This window comes from Desmodus rotundus, chromosome 4 (genome assembly GCF_022682495.2).
Source record: "Desmodus rotundus isolate HL8 chromosome 4, HLdesRot8A.1, whole genome shotgun sequence".
NCBI classification, from domain to species: domain Eukaryota; kingdom Metazoa; phylum Chordata; class Mammalia; order Chiroptera; family Phyllostomidae; genus Desmodus; species Desmodus rotundus.
The window spans coordinates 109,383,189-109,401,027 of NC_071390.1; the positions used below are offsets into that span (position 1 = coordinate 109,383,189).

The 17,839-nt window shown below is 38.2% G+C and overlaps 1 protein-coding gene across 1 annotated transcript in view; it reads left to right on the plus strand.

The window, feature by feature from the left end:
• The first annotated feature begins 1,837 nt into the window (after positions 1-1,837).
• The window catches only part of USP6NL (USP6 N-terminal like), a 174,945-nt gene continuing 158,943 nt past the window's right edge, over positions 1,838-17,839 (plus strand). Inside the window, exon 1 of the mRNA XM_024580458.4 lies at positions 1,838-2,109. The gene's annotated coding sequence lies outside the window, so the exon portion shown is untranslated. The remainder of the gene's footprint in view (positions 2,110-17,839) is intronic.

Here is a 17,839-nt window from a genome sequence, read left to right on the forward strand (position 1 = left end):
TAATTTATGAGAAAACATATCTGAGATTTCTACTTCATTTTGCCAAATCCAGGGTTGTTCATCCAAATTCCCATGAACTCATTAACTAGAGACTTGGGGTTCTCGTTTATGGTGTTTGCAGTGATGTCCCTTGAGTAACATCTCTTGCATGTCTCTGTGGTTCCCAAGGTCTCCTTAAATGATGAAAGCTGACCCCAAACATGGCAATTTATGTATGTATGTATTTATTTATTTAAAGATTTTACTTATTTTTAGAGAGAAGGAAAGGGAGGGAGATGGAGAGGGAGAGAGACATCAATGTGAGAAACATTGATCAGTGGCCTCTCATATGGACAATCCGGTTGCCACTTGTGCGATTTTGCAGGATGATGCAACAACTGAGCCACACCGATTAGGGCAAAACATGGTATTTTAATTCAATAACCATTTATTGAAGGCCTACTGTGTGCAAAGAAATCTGTGGGTCCAGTGGGTCTACAAAACTGAGTGAGTTGGGGGTGTCTGCCTTTCAGAAGTTCAGGATATCCAAGTCGGGGTGACAGCTAATCAGAGAATTCCATAACTTTTGGATATGTGTTTGGATGTTGAAAAAAGTTTCCTGTGTCCTCCCAACTCTTCATTTATTTTTACCCCAATTCATATATCAAACTATTTATGCCATTTTTGGATCAGCATCATAAAAATAAACAACTAGTCTTCACAAATCTGGTTTAAATGAGTGAAACAAACACCCAAAGGGAAGTATAAGTTTATATTTTCTTAAAAATGTACAAATAGATCATACTTGAGAGCTAGAAGGAGCCTTAGAGACTAAGACCTAATCTTACAGACAGTTCTTAAAGTTTGCATCTTTAATATGTGACCCTCCTTCCATCCCTCCTCTCCTATGTTGCACACAGGACCCAGTTTCTTAGTATCAGTTTTCACCAGCTGGAAAAGCCAGATAATGACAACCATGCAGAGTTGCCAGCTTTAGTAATTCTAGTTCCTGGAATCAAGGACAGGAAGCCTTTTAGTTATCTGCACACCCTAACTTTTCTAACTTCTATTGAATAAATCATTTAACTGTCAGCTAAATACAGTGTTGGAAAGTTTACATCATTCATCTTTTTATGGCACCTCTTAATGGAAGACTCTGGAGATTAAAACTCTTGACAATTTCCATGAAATTAAAACGCTGACCTAGAGAAAGATGGGAGAAAAGATGAACATTTGAGAACTTTTAAGTAGCAATGGGATCTTACACAGTAGCCTATTTAAAGTAGTGCTGATTTGAACACTTAGATTAAGTTCCTGAAAAATGACAGAACTGTGAATTTTGTCGAAAGCAATGTTGTTTTATTAAACGAATGATTATCTCGTACACTTACTAACGACCAAGCATTTGCTTGTTTCAAGTAATCGCCATAAGAGGCAGGTACCATTGTGCCACTTTAAGGTGAAGAAACTGAGGCACAGAGAAAATTAGACTGTCGAAGGTGTGACAGGTGCTAAGTCGTTGAGGCAGAAATGAAACCCGAGGCAATCTGGCTGCAGCGACCCGGCTTTCGGTTACTACTCTGTTGACCTCATGCCTGGTCCCAGCCTGTCCAGTGGACATCACCTTGTCTGCCGTGTTCCTGCAGTGCTTCCACATTGTCCACTGCGCCCCAGGCCCCTTCCCTCTCTTCCTCAGCGTGCAGGGGCCAGAGCCTCAGAGTCCTGGCTTCCAGCGGAGGAGGCGGTGAACCTGGAGGCGCGCCCCCGCGGGCGGCGGGAACGCGGAGCGACGTGCCCCGGGGAAGGGGCGCTTGGGCCGCGCCAAGATGGCGGCGGCCACGGCCACTGTGGTGACGGTTGGCGGCGGCCCTTGAGGCGGGCGGGGCTGGCAGCGCGGAGGCGGGGTCCCGGGCCAGCCGCCCTGGAGGCGGGGGCTGTTTCCATAGCGGCGACAGGAGGTGTCGCGCCAGGGAACTTCCTGGTTCCCGGGCTCGGCTACGCCGGGATCCTCTTGGAAGGGAAACAATGGGGCGGAGGGCACTGCGGTAGCCGCCGCCGCGCCGGGACCTGCTCGGCCACCGGGACTCCCCGCTCTACCCTCTTCATTGCCTCCGCTGGGACTGTCCGGAGGTAACTTAATTTCCTCCTCTCCCACCGCCAGTAGCCGGTCGCTCGCGGCGTCTCCCCGCTTTCCTCTGGGGCAGGGACTCCGACTCGGTCCGGGGGAGCTGGACGCCGCCATTCCCGGACCCGGGGGAGGTGGACGGAGCTGGGGGTGCGCTCTCAGCGCTCGCGGGGGGCAGGCTTCGGAACTGCAAGTGGGGCCGTCCTTGTAGTCCCTCTGGAGCCTTGATTGCGGGGTTCTGAGGGTGTGATTGGCAGGCTGGCGGGCGCCGGGTGGGCAGCGCTGGGGCGCGGGGGGCGTGCGGGACGGGTGTGCCGGGGACTGCGCGGGACGACCTGATGGCCGGGGAAGGGGGTTCGGGGAAGGGGCGGGTGGAGCCGATCCCGGGGGAGGGGAGACCGCTGCCCCTTCCCCCCGCAGAGTAAGTTTCGGCCCCGCAGGAGACGTGTCTTCCTTCAAGTTCCACTTGCGGCTTTCAGAGTCCGAGTGGGCAAGACCGAGGCAAACTTCGTGCTTTTAAATTAGTGCCTTCCTGCTGCGGAACTTCGTTTCGACTGGGCGAGAGGAGGATGCGATGAATGAGGGATTCGGAGAGGCTGGAAGTCTGTGCGTCTTTGCAAAGTTTGAGGGAGAGTTTGGAGCTCACAGCCTCTGACGGTGTGGCACAGCCACGGCGTGAGAACGGTTACTCGCAGGTGTTTTAACTTCAGAAAATGTGAGGAGTCTATGAATCCGCTGGTGGACATTTGTATAGATTGAAGATTGAACTCTCCCTGCCTCCCCTCCCATTTTGATCCACAGATGCTTTGTAGTCAGTAGACTTTAGCAGGAGTTAAATGAGACCTCTATGGGGCTGGGAAAGATTTTTGAATTGGCAATACCCAGTCATTGGAAATAACGTGACACAAATGGAGAGGAAAAGTGGGGACACGATCTTGAATATTTCACTTGCCGGAACAAAGTGATTGCAATCCTATAATCCATTTATAACGAAAATTAAGGCTTTGGGATAGGTGTTTAATATTTTGTAGCTCAGAAAATTTCGACAACTTTAAAGATCACCTCGGTCAGCTCCCTCATATTTTGAATCTCTGGGAAGTTCTGTTAGAGGAAAATCAGGGTGCTTTATTTTTTTTTCCTGAAGTCACCTTAATGAGAATTAAAATTAGCCAGCATCAAATGAACAGTCGTCTATTTGCTTTTATTTCTCACTCCTTCAGACCCTAAAATTAAGAAAGATATTTCTAAATTTGCTGTTCTTTTATAATAAAGTTTGCAGACATAGTCTAATTTATTACTTAAAATGGATATTAATCCTATGTTATATTCTACATAGGCAATTGAAATATGTCAAAAGAAAAAGTTATACTAATAAAAGTAGAAATTAACTTTTGAAGGAAAACCATAGTTTTAATTTCAAGTACAGGTATCCTGAGTTACAGAAACTCCTTTGCTGGTTATGTATTTAAAGAATGGAGTTGTCACAAAGGCATTCAAAGAAACATCATGTACCAAACATTAAGTCTTGGTGTTGGTACCTACTTACTGTTTTTAGCTAAACTGTCAGTGACTCTTGTACTTGTTTCTGGTAAGAATATCCCATTACCAGTTTGAACAGTGTTTTGACATGAAATTGCTCCTAGTAAGGACAACTCCATTGGTTAAACAAGCCAGTAAGTAGAAGTGACAGCTTTGGCATCATCTGTTAACGGGCTGGTCATCCTTAGCATTATTGGGAACCAAGACAACTACCTGGCATGCGGATCCAGATCAGGAGAGGGCTGGGCCTCCAGTGCTGAGAAGAGGTTGTGCTGGTCAGTCTTTGCCACAATGTACTCATCTATCTCAAGTTACTGTTACATTTCGTAGCCCCTGAAAATGGGTGAAAAAGAGGCCAATAAATTCAAGTTAGTGGCAAAGTAAAAAATTGGTTACAGAGAGCTAGGAATGAAATGACAGTTTTTAGCTGCAAAAGACATAGCAACAATACTAAAACTTTGGGAATTGCTACTTCAGGTAGACAAAGGCACATGATTACATTTTGTGGTTTATGTTTGCAAATTCACTTTACCCATTCTTGTTTTAGTTCAGTGTGATTTTTGGAAGGCATATTGCATTCTTAGATGTGATTTACTTATATATAGACATTCATAATTTTCCCTTTTAGAAAGTGTCTCAATTTTTACAGAGGAAGTCAATACAAAGATAATATTTATTTGAAAGTATTCTGCCTTCTGGCACACTTCATTATAATATGTGGGAGTAGAGCAGGGGAATTAGTCACAATCACTTGGATTCTCAACTGGTCTGAGCCATTTCCAGGCTATATCACTTCATGCAAATAACTTATATTTTAAGGCTTGTTATTAGTAGTAGTAGTAGTAGTAAAGTTAGAGGGATCATAAAGTCAAGTTTGTTTATTCAACAGATATTTCTTGAGTGCCTTTTGTGTACCCCAAGACCTTGCATTCAGTACCTCGTTTTCAGCAACAGGGTGCATAAGTGTTTTGAAGTAAAGTACAGGAACTCTGAAACCTATAACTAGGGAACCTAACTTGATTTGGAGGTGGCAGAGCAAGCTTTCCTGAGAAAGTGACTTGTAAGACCTGAAGGAGAAGGAGGAGGTGGTAGGTGAAAAGGGGAGGTGGCTGGGTGGGACCCTTTGAGGATGAGAGAGGAATATGTACACAGTTCCTGAAGAGACTGTTGAGAAGGTTAGATAAGAATACGTGTTTATTAGTGCCCTACTTGGCACTGAAGCAACCACTGTTAGTTGTATATATAGAGAAAGCTCTTTGCACCATACTCTAATCAGCTTGTTCCATAGCCAGTATAGAAAGGCAGTCCATCTAGGTGACTCTAACTGAACTAGACCTGGAAATGACTCTGCACACTGTGGTGTCTACTGTGATAACTCTGGCACCATTACTTGTTAGTTTCTATATCTGTAAAACTGGGATTGAATGTTAAGTAAAAGATTCTTTGATTGCATTGCAGAGATAACTATCATTCCGTATAAGTATGGTATTGTACAAGGGGGGACCCTCCCAAAATAGGAATTATCTTCTGGAGGGTGGGTCCCTTGTAGTACAGGCTTCCTCTACTAGGTGAGTGTTCTAAGAACCCATCTGTATCAGCGTACCAGCTGGTGTTGTTGTGAGAGGCTGCATTTGGCCTCAATGAATGTTTTTGAAGACTTTTACATGTTTACTTATCTCATGATAAGTGATTTATGAGCTCACCTGCTCACGCTGCATTGAGTATTGAGCAGTTTTTGACCAAAAAAATGGCATGAGCCCCATCCCCCACCCTCCCTATTCACCCAATCTTGCCCCAAGCAACTTTTTTTTGTTTCCCTGGATGAAAAAAATCCTCAAAGGAAAATGTTTTGCTGATGTGGAAGAGATGAAACAAAAAAAAGGTAGAAGCACTAAAAGGTATCAAAATCAATGAGTTCAAAAACTGTTTTGAGCAGTGGGAAAAAAGTCTCAATAGATATATCAAATGGAGAGTACTTGGAAGGTGACTGAAGTTTAAACATGTAAAAATAAATACACAATTTTTTAATAAATAAATTCCAGTTTTGGGGGGTCTCCCCTCATATACTGATATCAGTATAGTATTCTGATTTAACCATGATGGCATTTTTCCTTAGAAGAGCTTAGACTACCTTATTTAAAATACCTACTCACCAAATAGCAGTACCAATCTAGGCTAAAATAAAAAAAAATGTTTAATAAATGGCAGGTAGTTTCTTTTGCTTCTAGGAAGATTGGGAGTGACTGGAGTTTCATGTCTTTTGCTTAAGTGTTTTTGGCTCTAGAGACATTGATTATTCTCTGATAGAGGTACACATTGCACCTGTGTGTTGCTGACATTGATGCGTGTAGAAAAGTTTATTATTCTGGAATAATAAATTTTATTATTATTTTATTTTGGAAATTTTCTTTCATTGAATTAGCAAGTGAATTAAAAATGTTAGAGTAATATCTTTCATGAAATAAGTGAAAGGATATCCCTTTAAGTTTCTTAATGTATGAATTTCAGTTAGTAATATTATATAGATCACTAAAGGCAAATTAATATTTTATTATGGAACTAATGCAGTATTTATAAGCCAGTTAGCTGTCTGGGCTTTTTGTTCCTCTCTCTTTTTGTTTGGTTTTTGTACATTTTAATGTTCATTAGCCTATCTGTGGTAAGATAAGAAAAGATAAGGTGAAATAAGATTTTGTAATGTTAGTCACAGTGGAAAATGAATAGATGAGGAGATTGAAATTTATAAAAGTTAGGTATGTGTGTGTGGGCTAGATATTTCTGTGTATTTTGCCAATACTTATAAAAATTAATGAAGTGGCATAATGACTATTGACATTAGTGTTTAAAAATTAAAAAATATTTGTGGGGAATGGGAAGGGCAGGGGAGAGTAATGGGGGGGAAAATGTGGACAAATGTAATTGAACAACAATAAAAAATCTATTTGTCTCACCAGTTACATGTGCTTCCCCCACTCTTTTCTAGCTCTTTTTGGGTTGATTTAAAAAATATAATTATTCTTTTTCCTTTTTTTTATTAGTGTGGGATTCTATATTTTTTAAGTATTCCTTTAGTGTTTGCCTAAGAAATTCTAATATGTATTCTTGACTTATCAAAGTGCAATATTATTTGAAACCTACACCCTTTTTCCAGGTAATGCAAGGCTTTTAAAAACATTAAAGCCACCTTTCTTTCATTACCTATTCATTGTTACCATGTTTTCAAGTGCATGTATGTAAATATATATATTTAACCACAAAGAGGTTTTTCTGTTGTTTTATGCTGTTGTTATTCAATTAGACTTACTGTATTTTCTTTTTTTTATTCCTTCTTGCATTACTGACCTTTCAATTGTAATAATTATTTTTCTGCCTGAAGAATACCTTTAATATTTTTAAAAATATATTTTATTGATCGTGCTATTATAGTTGTCCCAATTTCTTTCCCTTTGCCCCTCCAGCATTCCGCCTGCCTCTTAGTTCATCTCCATAGATCGTACATATAACTCCTTTGGCTTCTCAATTATCTATACTATTCTTAACATCCCCTGTCTGTTTTGTACCCACCAATTTGTGCTTCTTATTCCCTGAACCTTTCCCCCCATTTTCCTCCTTCCCCTTCCCAACTGAGAACCCTCCATGTGATCTCCATATCTATGATTCTGTTCCTGTTCTGCTTGTTTGCTTAGTTTGTCATTTGGATTCAATTATAGATGTGAATTTATTGCCATTTTAATGTTCATCCTTTTGATCTCCTCCTTTTTCTCATATCATTCCCTTTAGCATTTCATATAATAATGGCTTGGTGATGATGAACTCCTTTAGTTTTACATTGTCTGGAAAGCACTTTATCTGCCCTTCCATTCTAAATGATAGCTCTGCTCGATAGAGTAATCTAGGTTGTAGGTCCTTGCTCTTCATCACTTTGAATACTTCTTGCCAGTCCTTTCTAGCCTGCAGTTTCTTTTGAGGAATCAGTGGACAGTCTTATGGGAAATCCTTTGCAGGTAATTGTCTGCTTTTCCTTTGCTGCTTTTAAGATTCTCTCTTTATCTTTAACCTTTGGCATTTCAGTTATTATGTGTCTTGGTGTGGTCCTTTTGTGTCCATCTTGTTTGGAACTCTCTGTGCTTCCTGGACTTGTATGTCCATTTCCTTCACCAAATTAGGGAAGATTTCTTTCATTATTTTTTCAAATAAGTTTTCAATTTCTTGTTCTTCCTCTTCTCCTTCTGGCACCTCTATGATTTGGATGTTGGTATGTTTAAAGATGTCCCAGAGGCTCCTAAGCCTCTCCTGGTTTTTTTGAATTGTTTTTTCTTCCTGCTGTTCTTATTGAATGCTTTTTCCATCCTTGTGTTCCAAATCATTGATTTGATTCTCGGCTTCATCCTCTCCACTGTTGGTTCTCTGTAGACTTTTCTTAATTTTACTTAATGCAACCTTCATGAACACCTAGGTCTTTTTTATGGGGTTGAAATAGCCAGTGATTTCCTGGAGCATCCTGATAATCAGTATTTTGAACTGTGTTCTGATAGGTTACTTATCTCCATTTCATTTAGTTCTTTTTCTGGAGTTTTGTTCTGTTCTTTCATTTGGGCCATATTTCTTTGTCTTTTTATTTTAGTAGTCTCTCTGTGTTTGTTTCTGTGTATTAGGTAGAGCTGCTTTGACTCCCTGTCTTAGTGCACCTGCTAAGTCGTGTGGGGTGGAGCCTTAGGTAATCACCAGGGTGGAGCAACCCCTGCCACCACTCTGTTGCTCTGTATGCGGGAGGGCTTGCAGAGGGGACAGTGCCGTTGCCTGGCTCTGGAGTTTTGCCTGGGAGGAAGCTCTCTCCCCACTTGCACTTCACTTTCTCTCCATATGCCACTGGTGCCCTTCCTGCTGTTGCCCTGGTGCTAAACCCCAGAGAGGGTATGTCTGTGTGAGTCCTAAGTCTCATGCAGGACCTTTAAGAGGATGCAGTTTCTTCCTTCTCCCCAACCCCCACTGGTTTTTATAGCCAAAAGTTATGGAGACTTCCTGGTGCTGGGACCCTGGGCTGCGTGGTCTGGACTGGGGCTGGGATTTCTTGCTCTCCAAGTAACCCTCCTGTTTTTAATCCACCACACATGAGTGTGGGACCACCTGTTCCTGCCTCTGCACCTCTCTGAGCCACTCCATGTCTCCAACTGTCTTGGTGCCTCTGCGGGTCTCTGCCCCTCCTACCTGTGTGGATGAATGTGGCTTCTTTAAATCCTTCGTTGTTAGACTTCCACACAGTTCAATTTTTTGACAATTATGGGTATATTTGTTTTGTAGTGTAGCTGTATTTTTTGCTATAGTTGTGCACAGAGGTTATGCCTCCATCTTGACCAGAAGTCCCCTTTAGTATTTTCTTTATTTATTTTTGTCAATATTAAAGTATATTAGTATTGACAAATTTTCAAACTTTTTGTTTGTCTGATAATGTTTTTAGTTCACCTATAGTCTTGAAAGATACATTTGGTTAGGTACAGAATTCTAGATTGGAGCTATATACATACATATATTTATATTGTAGTTTTTGGAGAAGAGATTATTCTGAAGTATTTGGCTTTGTTTCTATTGAGAAGCCAGCTGTAGTTTATTGCTTTTTTTAAAAAGATTTTATTTATTCATTTTTAGAGATAGAGGAAGGGAGGGCGGGAGAAAGAGAGGGAGAGAAACATCAATGTGTGGTTGCCTCTCACATACCCCCTACTGGGGACCTGGCTGGAAACCAGGCATGTGCCTTGACTGGAAATTGAATCCGTGACCCTTTGGTTCTCAAGCCCACGCTCAATCCACGCGAGCCATATCAGTCAAGGCAGTTTATTGCTTTATTGTTTGTCAGCTGTTTTAAAGATTTTGTTTTTGTCTTTTGATTTCAGATGACTTTCTTTTCTTTCTCTTCTTTTCTCTCTTTGCGTGCATACCTTTTGATGCTGTGATTTGATGTATTTCATCAGTTTTGTATAGGTCTCGACCATCATCTCTTCAAATATTGCTTCTTCCCCATTCTCTAGGTTAATCCTTCTGGGATGTCAATTATATACATTGTTGGATCTCACTGAATCCTCTGTGTATTTCAACTGTCTTTTTCATTTTCCATTGTTTTGTTTCTTTTTTGGGGGGGTATTTTCTTCTGGACTATCTTCCAGTTTACTCAATTGATCCTCATCTCTGTCTATTCTGCTCTTACATGTATTCTCTGGGTTTTTAATTTTGATTATTGTATTTTTCATTCTAACATTTCAATTTGATTTTTTAAAAACCTGCTATGCCACTTCAACAGTTTCTAATTTTGTATCAAAATTTTTAAGCTTTGCACAAATCTCTTTGGACAGAGATAACATGGTAACTCTATTCCAGAGTCCTTACAGGTTTTTTCCCCTTTGGTCTGTTATTGCTTGAGTAGGCACATAAGGATATGTGCTTGCTTATCTTTGATTGTGTACTATTTATTGTATTGGAAAAAGTATTTCTCGAGGTAATTATAGATTTAGGTAAGGATTTTCCCATTGCTTTTTCCAGGCACTTAGAATCACCTTTATCCAAACTGAGATTTTTTTTGGAGGGGCTGGTTTAATTTATTTCTGGGCTATCCCTTCTTCTGGGATTCAGCTTTTTTGAGGTCTTATTTGAAAGCAGGGGTCGGTTTCTTTGGTGGATCTTGTATTTTGATATTTTGTCTTCTTAGTCTGCAAGTCTATGTAAGTGCAGTTTAGCCTCTCAGGTACCTCTTTTGATTAGGCAAACAATTCCAGGAGTACAACGTCCTGTTCCCTGTTCTGGATTCCTGTTACCTCTTGTACTGTAGCTAGTAATTCCGCATCATCTTGTTAGCTCTTTGTTTCCCCCACCCCACCTTTAAAATTAAGGTATATTATACATATAATAATGTATATACCTTGAAGAATTTTTATAAATGTAATTAAGTGTATAATCATATCCACTTCAATATATAGGATGTTTTTGTCACCACACAAGGCTCTGTCACTCTTCTTCCAAATCAATACCACCTTCCTCCCCTAGTTAGCTAAGAATTACTCAATTTTTTGTCACTGTAGGCTAGTCTTGCATTTTCTAGTTTTTTTTATCATAATGGTACCGCATAGTATGTCATATCTTGTGTCTGGCTTCTCTCTTTCAAATTGTGTTTTACTAGTGAGAGTCACCTGTGTTGTTACATGTAGTGTTTCCTTTTAATTGCCCTGAACTCGTCCTGGTTACTGTGACACCTAAAAAATTGTCTCACACCTCAGTGACCTAAATAATAAAAACATTTATTTTCCCTGTAAATCTGCAGTTTGGGCAATACTCATCTCTGCTTCATTTGATTTTAAGTAGGGCTGCTTGAGGCTGGGTCTAGTATTGTTTGAAGGTTTGCTGACATGTCTGGTCATTGCTGACAACACCTGAATGTGGCCTGAGCATGGTCACTACATGGCGGCTAGGTTCCAAGAGCAAGTGTCCCACCCACATGCAGTGAGAAAGGGGGTGCAGAGCCAGAGAGCCGGATAGATGCTACTTTGCTTCATATGACTTGGCCTTTATGCTTATGTAGTATTACTTCCACTGCATTCTTTGAGGCAGTGATGAGCCTACCCAGGTTTAAAGAGACAAGAAATGGATTCTGCCTCCTGTTGGGGGGAGGCAAGATTCTGGAAGGGCGTGTGAGATCAGATAGAATGCAGTGACCATTACTGGAAAATACAGCTTGCCATAGCAGTAGCCTAATGCATGACTATATCAATTTATTTGTTCATTCTACTCTTAATAGACATTTGGATTGTTTCCAGTTTTTGGTTATTATAATAAAGCTGATATGAACATTTATATATATGTTTTTTGTTGGACATACATACTCCCTTCTTTTGGATATATTCCTAGGAGTGGAATTACTGGGTAAATAGGTGGAAAAAAATATATTCTCTATACATAATACATATTCATATATATATCTTTAATAATTTTTATCCAAGTTTTCCAAAGTGGTTGTACCAATTTATGCCCTTTGATATTTTACTAATTTAAAAATATCCTTAATGTATATTTTTGTCTAGCTTTTTATTGTCTTTAAGGAAAAGGTTAATCTATAATACCTGGTCGATCTTTGTTGGAAATGTGGTACCTTATCTTGTCTTTTATGTAACTTTTCATGTGTTTGTGTTTTGCTTTCTTTCCCAGTTGGATTGTGAAGTAATAGATTAATTTTTTTAAAGATTTTATTTATTTTTAGAAAGAAGGGAGGGAGAAAGAGAGGGAGAGAAACATTGATGTGTGAGAGAAACATTGATTGGCTGCCTCTTGTACACTCCCTGATTGGGGACTGAACCAGCAATCCAGCCTTGTGCCCTGACCGTGACTCCAACTGGCGACCCTTCTCTTTGCGGTATTATGCCCAACTGAGTCACACTGGTCAGGGCACTAACAGACTAATTTTTAACACAGCGGTTTAGAGTGTATTCAAATTACTGCTAAGAGTACTTACCATTAGCAGACTACCTACATTAAAATTTTTTAAAAGAATTGCTTTTTAGAGACAGTGAGCCCCACTCTTCATCAGTTTATATTGCACTTTGTTTTTGACCCAACTTTTTATTACCACTTTGAATTCTGAGCTCTTTCTTCTGACTAGCTTGGCAAATATTTTTCTCTTACAAAATGTTTTCCTCCAAAGTTGATGATTTACTGTCACTGATGATTGCCAAAAGAATGTCATTGAGATTCTCCCCTAAAACTTAGGCTTACCTTTGATTATTTCATAGTAGATAGTCATTTTGGCTTTCTTCCCATTTTTTAAAAAACATAACTAACATTTTAGTGTAGTTCATTTCAGTTCATACCTGGTTATGATAGGTTGATTCTGTTTATAATGCTAAGGAAGTTAGAATCTTTCTTAGTTATCCAGTGAATTAAAATAAGTTTTTAGGTCTTAAATCTTACAATGCTAGAAGGAGAACTTGAACATTGTGTTTCAACTCCTTTATTTTATACAATAAGACCAAAAATGGATCAGTACTAACACATGTCAAATATATAAGCTATTTAGATTAGCAAAGCATTTTTTTATGCATATATAATCCATGACAATTTTGAGTGGTAGGCAGATTAGAAACTTTAGTTGTAATTTTACAGATAAACCGAGGGTCAGAGAAATGATGTGACTTGATCTGAATTTCTAGAGCTGGTTAATGGCAGAGAGCTGGACCATTTGTATCTAGGACTTCTTATATATTGAATAATTTTTTTTTACAAGGCCTACTGTCTGTCATTAACTTGCTGAATTCCAAGTTTATTGACATCCTATATGAATTTACCTCTTTTCAATTGTATATATGTATATTTTGGCCATAAGTGTTCGCATTTTTATTGACCCCAGGGCCTTTGCGTGAGCTGAAGCTCTTAACTCCCATTTCACTCTGGTTTCCCGTGGTACTTTTGTCTTGAATTGTTAGCACAGGATGGCTAGAACCAGATTTCTCTTGATTGTTGTATCTCAAGCTCCTTGAGAAATTTTTGTATTACTGTATGGCTGATTTAGTATTTCCTGAATGGATGGATAGGTACAGTCTTATGTTTAGAATCCAACTAGAGATAAATTTCTTAACAATACGTCCTACAAGTAGAATCAGGTCTACTTGTCTTTATGTTTCTCATGCTATCTGCTATAGGGCATATTATTATGTGTATAATAGTTGGCAGTTTGGAATTTTTAAATGACTTTTTAAAGGATACCAGGCTCCTGAAAATCAGAGATATTGTATCTTTCATTTTAGCTTTTATCTGTAGAGCCCAGGCATGTAAAGTTCTGATAGGATATATCAAGAGAATTAGGCAAGTGTAACATATAAACAAATTATAAGTCATTTTTGAAAGGCCCTGCCTCTTTGGAACTGAGATAAGTAAGGACATTTGTTTTCCTAAATACCTACAAGTTGACCTATTGACTAGTGTAAAGCTGCTGGAATTTGATAAGTTCTTCTGGAAACCTAACTTGAATTCCACGTGTAGATGGGGTAATTAGACCTCATTCTTATCTGATGCTTCATTAACATACACGTGTAAACAAACCGAGGAAACCAAACAATTTCTCATTTTGCCCATCTCTGATCTTATTAGCAGGAAGTACTTGTTGATTTAGTGAATAGTATAAACAGACCTCCTCTTGCTCTAGCAGTGATAGATTTGCTTTACTTCTCTTGTGCTGGGAAAATACTGAAAGCTGTGGGAATTTAGCAATGTGTTTCATGGTGTATAAATTACAGAAAAAACATTGTTTTTATAGAAAGCCCAAGAATTGTGAAAGTACAGTGGTGAGACCTTATATGTCAATAAGTAATTACCTTAATATTAACTAAAGTTATTTCTTTACTTGGAATGAGAATATGTTGCCTGGGAATCTGCTCTGACATATATATTTGAACTAGTAAACTGTGCAAATGAATTAAGAAAGGAAGGTACTAGAATTACTGTGATGTAAGTTCCACAGAGACAGGGTCTTTGTTTTTTCATGGCTATGTCTTCAGAGCCTAGAACACTGCCTGACTTGTAATATCTACTCAGTAAATATTTATTGAATGAATAGTACATTTGTATATTATTTGTCTTTAAGTTCAAAAACTGAACATTAATCATTTAAGTATTGGTTTATAAGCCTTTGGGGAAATAAATTCAAATTGGTTGAGGCATCATTTCTGATTATATCTTGCTGATTGTGAGAGAGTTGCATAAAGCATGTTGCAGAGCATTCATTCATCAATAAATTTCTTTGAGGCATTTTGAAATGATGCATGATAGGCCGTTATGTGTAAATTAACAACAGTTCGTTTAGTCAATCCCTTATTGGACAATTAAGTTGTTTACATTTTTGTTTTGTTTTGTTTTTTTGCTGTTACAAGTAATGCTTCAATGAAGGAAATTTTCTTAAGCTTTATCTTGGGATGGCAATTCAACAAATAGCAATTTAGCAAAACAGGATCTAGGATTTTTTTTACTAGAAAATGAACTTGTATTACACAACTGTGAAGGTGAGATTAGAAGCGTCAGCAATCGGACAACTGAGATCAGACATCACAAATGGTACAACTCTTTGGGTAGACCATCTGGTTCTACATGTGGATAATGGATAATCAGCCTTCTTTCACAGAAAGCTATCTTGCAATTTGTAGTGGAACTGGCTCTCACTTGTATTTATCTTTAACTTGTAGAGAGTAAATGAGTCACTACAACTGTTTCTTCCTCGTAAATATGGCTTAAAATTATAAGTGTATTTAACTCCTTTATGACATTTACATATGTTACTTTTACTTGTAATCATTTCATTTCTGAATTTTGTTGGAAAAATTTTGCTTTTCCATGTTAAAATAGAAAATATTACATTTACACACAAGCTATATGAAATATGTGTTCCATAAGGACTAATACAGTTAGGTCCATACTCTCCCCTCCCTCAGTTTAAGGGATAGAACATTACTAGCACCTCTGGGATTATACCTTCCACTACTCCTCCACCTTACTGCTATCCTTAGGAAACCATCAGCCTCAGCTCTGGGGCCTAGGATTCTTTTGCTTTTCTTTACAGTTATATTACATATTGTTAATTTTACATATTTTGGGAATTTATATAAATAGCATCATTATATATGTGTGTATATATGTATATATGTATATAGTGTGTATTCACGTATTTAGTGAATAAAATATTTTAGTAAAATTAAAACTCACAAATTTATTTGCATTTAGTTAACATATTTATCCTTTGCATTAGTCCTCTGTTGCTATGTAACAAACAACTACTAAATTTCTGTGGTGTACCACAACAGACATTTAATTCTAGCTCACAGGTTTGGCCGTCTCTGCTGGGTTTGGTTGGGGTTGGCTGGGATTGGCCATAAACTGTGGGTTGAGTGCAGTTACATGCCAGGCAGGTATCTATGAATTCTGGGATGAGGAGATGAATTCTGGGATGAGGAGAACATGTCTATGCTTTTTTTGCAACTGTTAATATGATTTATATCCTTCATTTTGCTTAGGTGGTATATCACATTAATCGATTTGTGGATATTGAACCAACATTGCACTCCGGGAATAATTCCCACTTGATGATGTATGACCTTTTTAATGTATATGTATTGCTGGATCTGGTTTATCACATATATTAGACTATAATATTCTTTGTTGTAATGTCTTTGTCAGGTTTTAGAATCGGTACTGCTGGCCTTGTAAAATGAGCTTCCCTCCTCTTGACTTTCTTCAATTGTTTGAGAAGTTAATTCTTTGAATATTTGATAAAATTCACCTTTGACACCATCTGGTCCAGGACTTTTTTTTGTTGGGAGTGCTTTGATTACTGATTTGATTTCATTGGTTGTAGTTGGTCTGTTCACATTTTCTGTTTCTTCTTGATTCAGCCTTGGAAGGTTGCTATGGCGATTATATAGGAATTTATCTCTTTGTTTCATATTGTCCAATTTGTTGGCATTTCATTGTTCATAGTATTGTCTTATAATCCTTTGTATTTCTATGGTCAGTTGTCACTTCTCTTTCATTTCTGATTTTATTTATTTGGGTCATCTGTCTTATTTCCTTGATGAGTCTGCTTAAAGGCTTATCAAACTTGTTTATTTTTCAAAGGACTAGCTCTTGCATTTCATTGATCTTTTGTATTTCCCGTAGCCTATTTTGTTTATTTCTACTTTGATCTTTTTTATTTCCTTTTTTCTACTCATTTTGGGCTTTATTTGTTGTTCTATTTCTAGTTCTTTAAATGTAAAGTTAGATTGTTTATTTGAGTTTTTCTTGTTTCTTGAGGTAGACCTATATTGCTATGAATTTCCCTCTTAGAACTGTTTTTGCTGTGTCCTATGGATTTTGGGTTGTGTTTTTATTTTTATTTGTCTCAAGGTACCTATTGATGTCTTCCTTGATCTAATTGTTAACCCATTCTTGTTTAGTAACATGTTATTTAGTCTCCATGTATTTGACAGTGTTTTCAGTATTTTTCTTGTAATTGATTTCTGTTTTCATACCATTGTGATTGGAGAAGATGCTTGATATGATTTCAGTCTTCTTAATATTTATTGAAATTTTTTAAAAAGGTGAAAGATTTGTGTGTTCTTAAGAGAAACCAGAATATTACTATTGAAATTTATTTGTGACCTAACGTGTTCTATCCTGGAAAATGTTTCCTGTTTACTTGAAAAGAATGTATATTCTGCTGTTTTGGGGTGAAATACTCAGAAAATATCAATTAAGTCTATTTGGTCTAATGTGTCATTTATAGCCTCTGTTTCCTTGTTGATTTTCTACCTGGAATATCTATCCATTGATGTCAATGGAGTTTTAAAGTCTCTTACTATGACTGTATTACTATTGAAATCTCTCTTTATGTCGTCAGTATTTGCTTTATATATTTAGGTTTCTCCTATGTTTGGTGTATACATGTTTACCTGAGTATATCCTCTTGTTGGATTGTTTCCTTTATCATTATGTATTGTCCTTCTTTGTCTCTCAGTATTGCCTTTGTTTTAAAGTCTATTTTGTCTGATATAAATATTGCCATCTCTGCTTTTTTTTTGTTTTTATTTGCATGAAATATCGTTTTCCATCCCTTTACTTTCAGTCTCTGTGTCTTTTGATCTGAAGTGGGTCTCTTGTAAACAGCATATATATGGGTCTTATTTTCTTATCCATTCACCTACTCCATGTTTTTTGATTGGAGCATTTAATCCATTTACATTGGAAGTGATAGGTATGTTGTTATTCCTCTGCTATTATTCAATTTATGTTCTTCTTCCTTTTCCCCATCCGCTTCCCTTTCTTCTTCCTCCTCCTTTTTCTTCCTCATCCTTCTTCTTTCTTCTTCCTTTTTCTTCCTCTTTTTCCTCCTCTTCTTCCCCTTCTCCTTCTTCTCCTTTTTCTCCTTTTTCCTCCTCCTCCTCTTCTTTTCCTTCTCCTCCTCCTCTTCCTTCTCTTTCTCTTCTTCTTCTTCTCCTTCCTCTCCTTCCCCTCCTTCCTCTCTTATCCCTCCTCTTCCTCCTTCTCCTTCTTCCTCTCTGCTTTCTCCTTCCCCTTTAACATTTCTTATAATATTGGTTTGGTGGTGATCAGCTCTTTTTGCTTTTTCCTGTCTGGGAAGCTTTTTATCTCTACTTCAATTTTAAATGATAGCCTTGCTGAGTTACAGTAGTC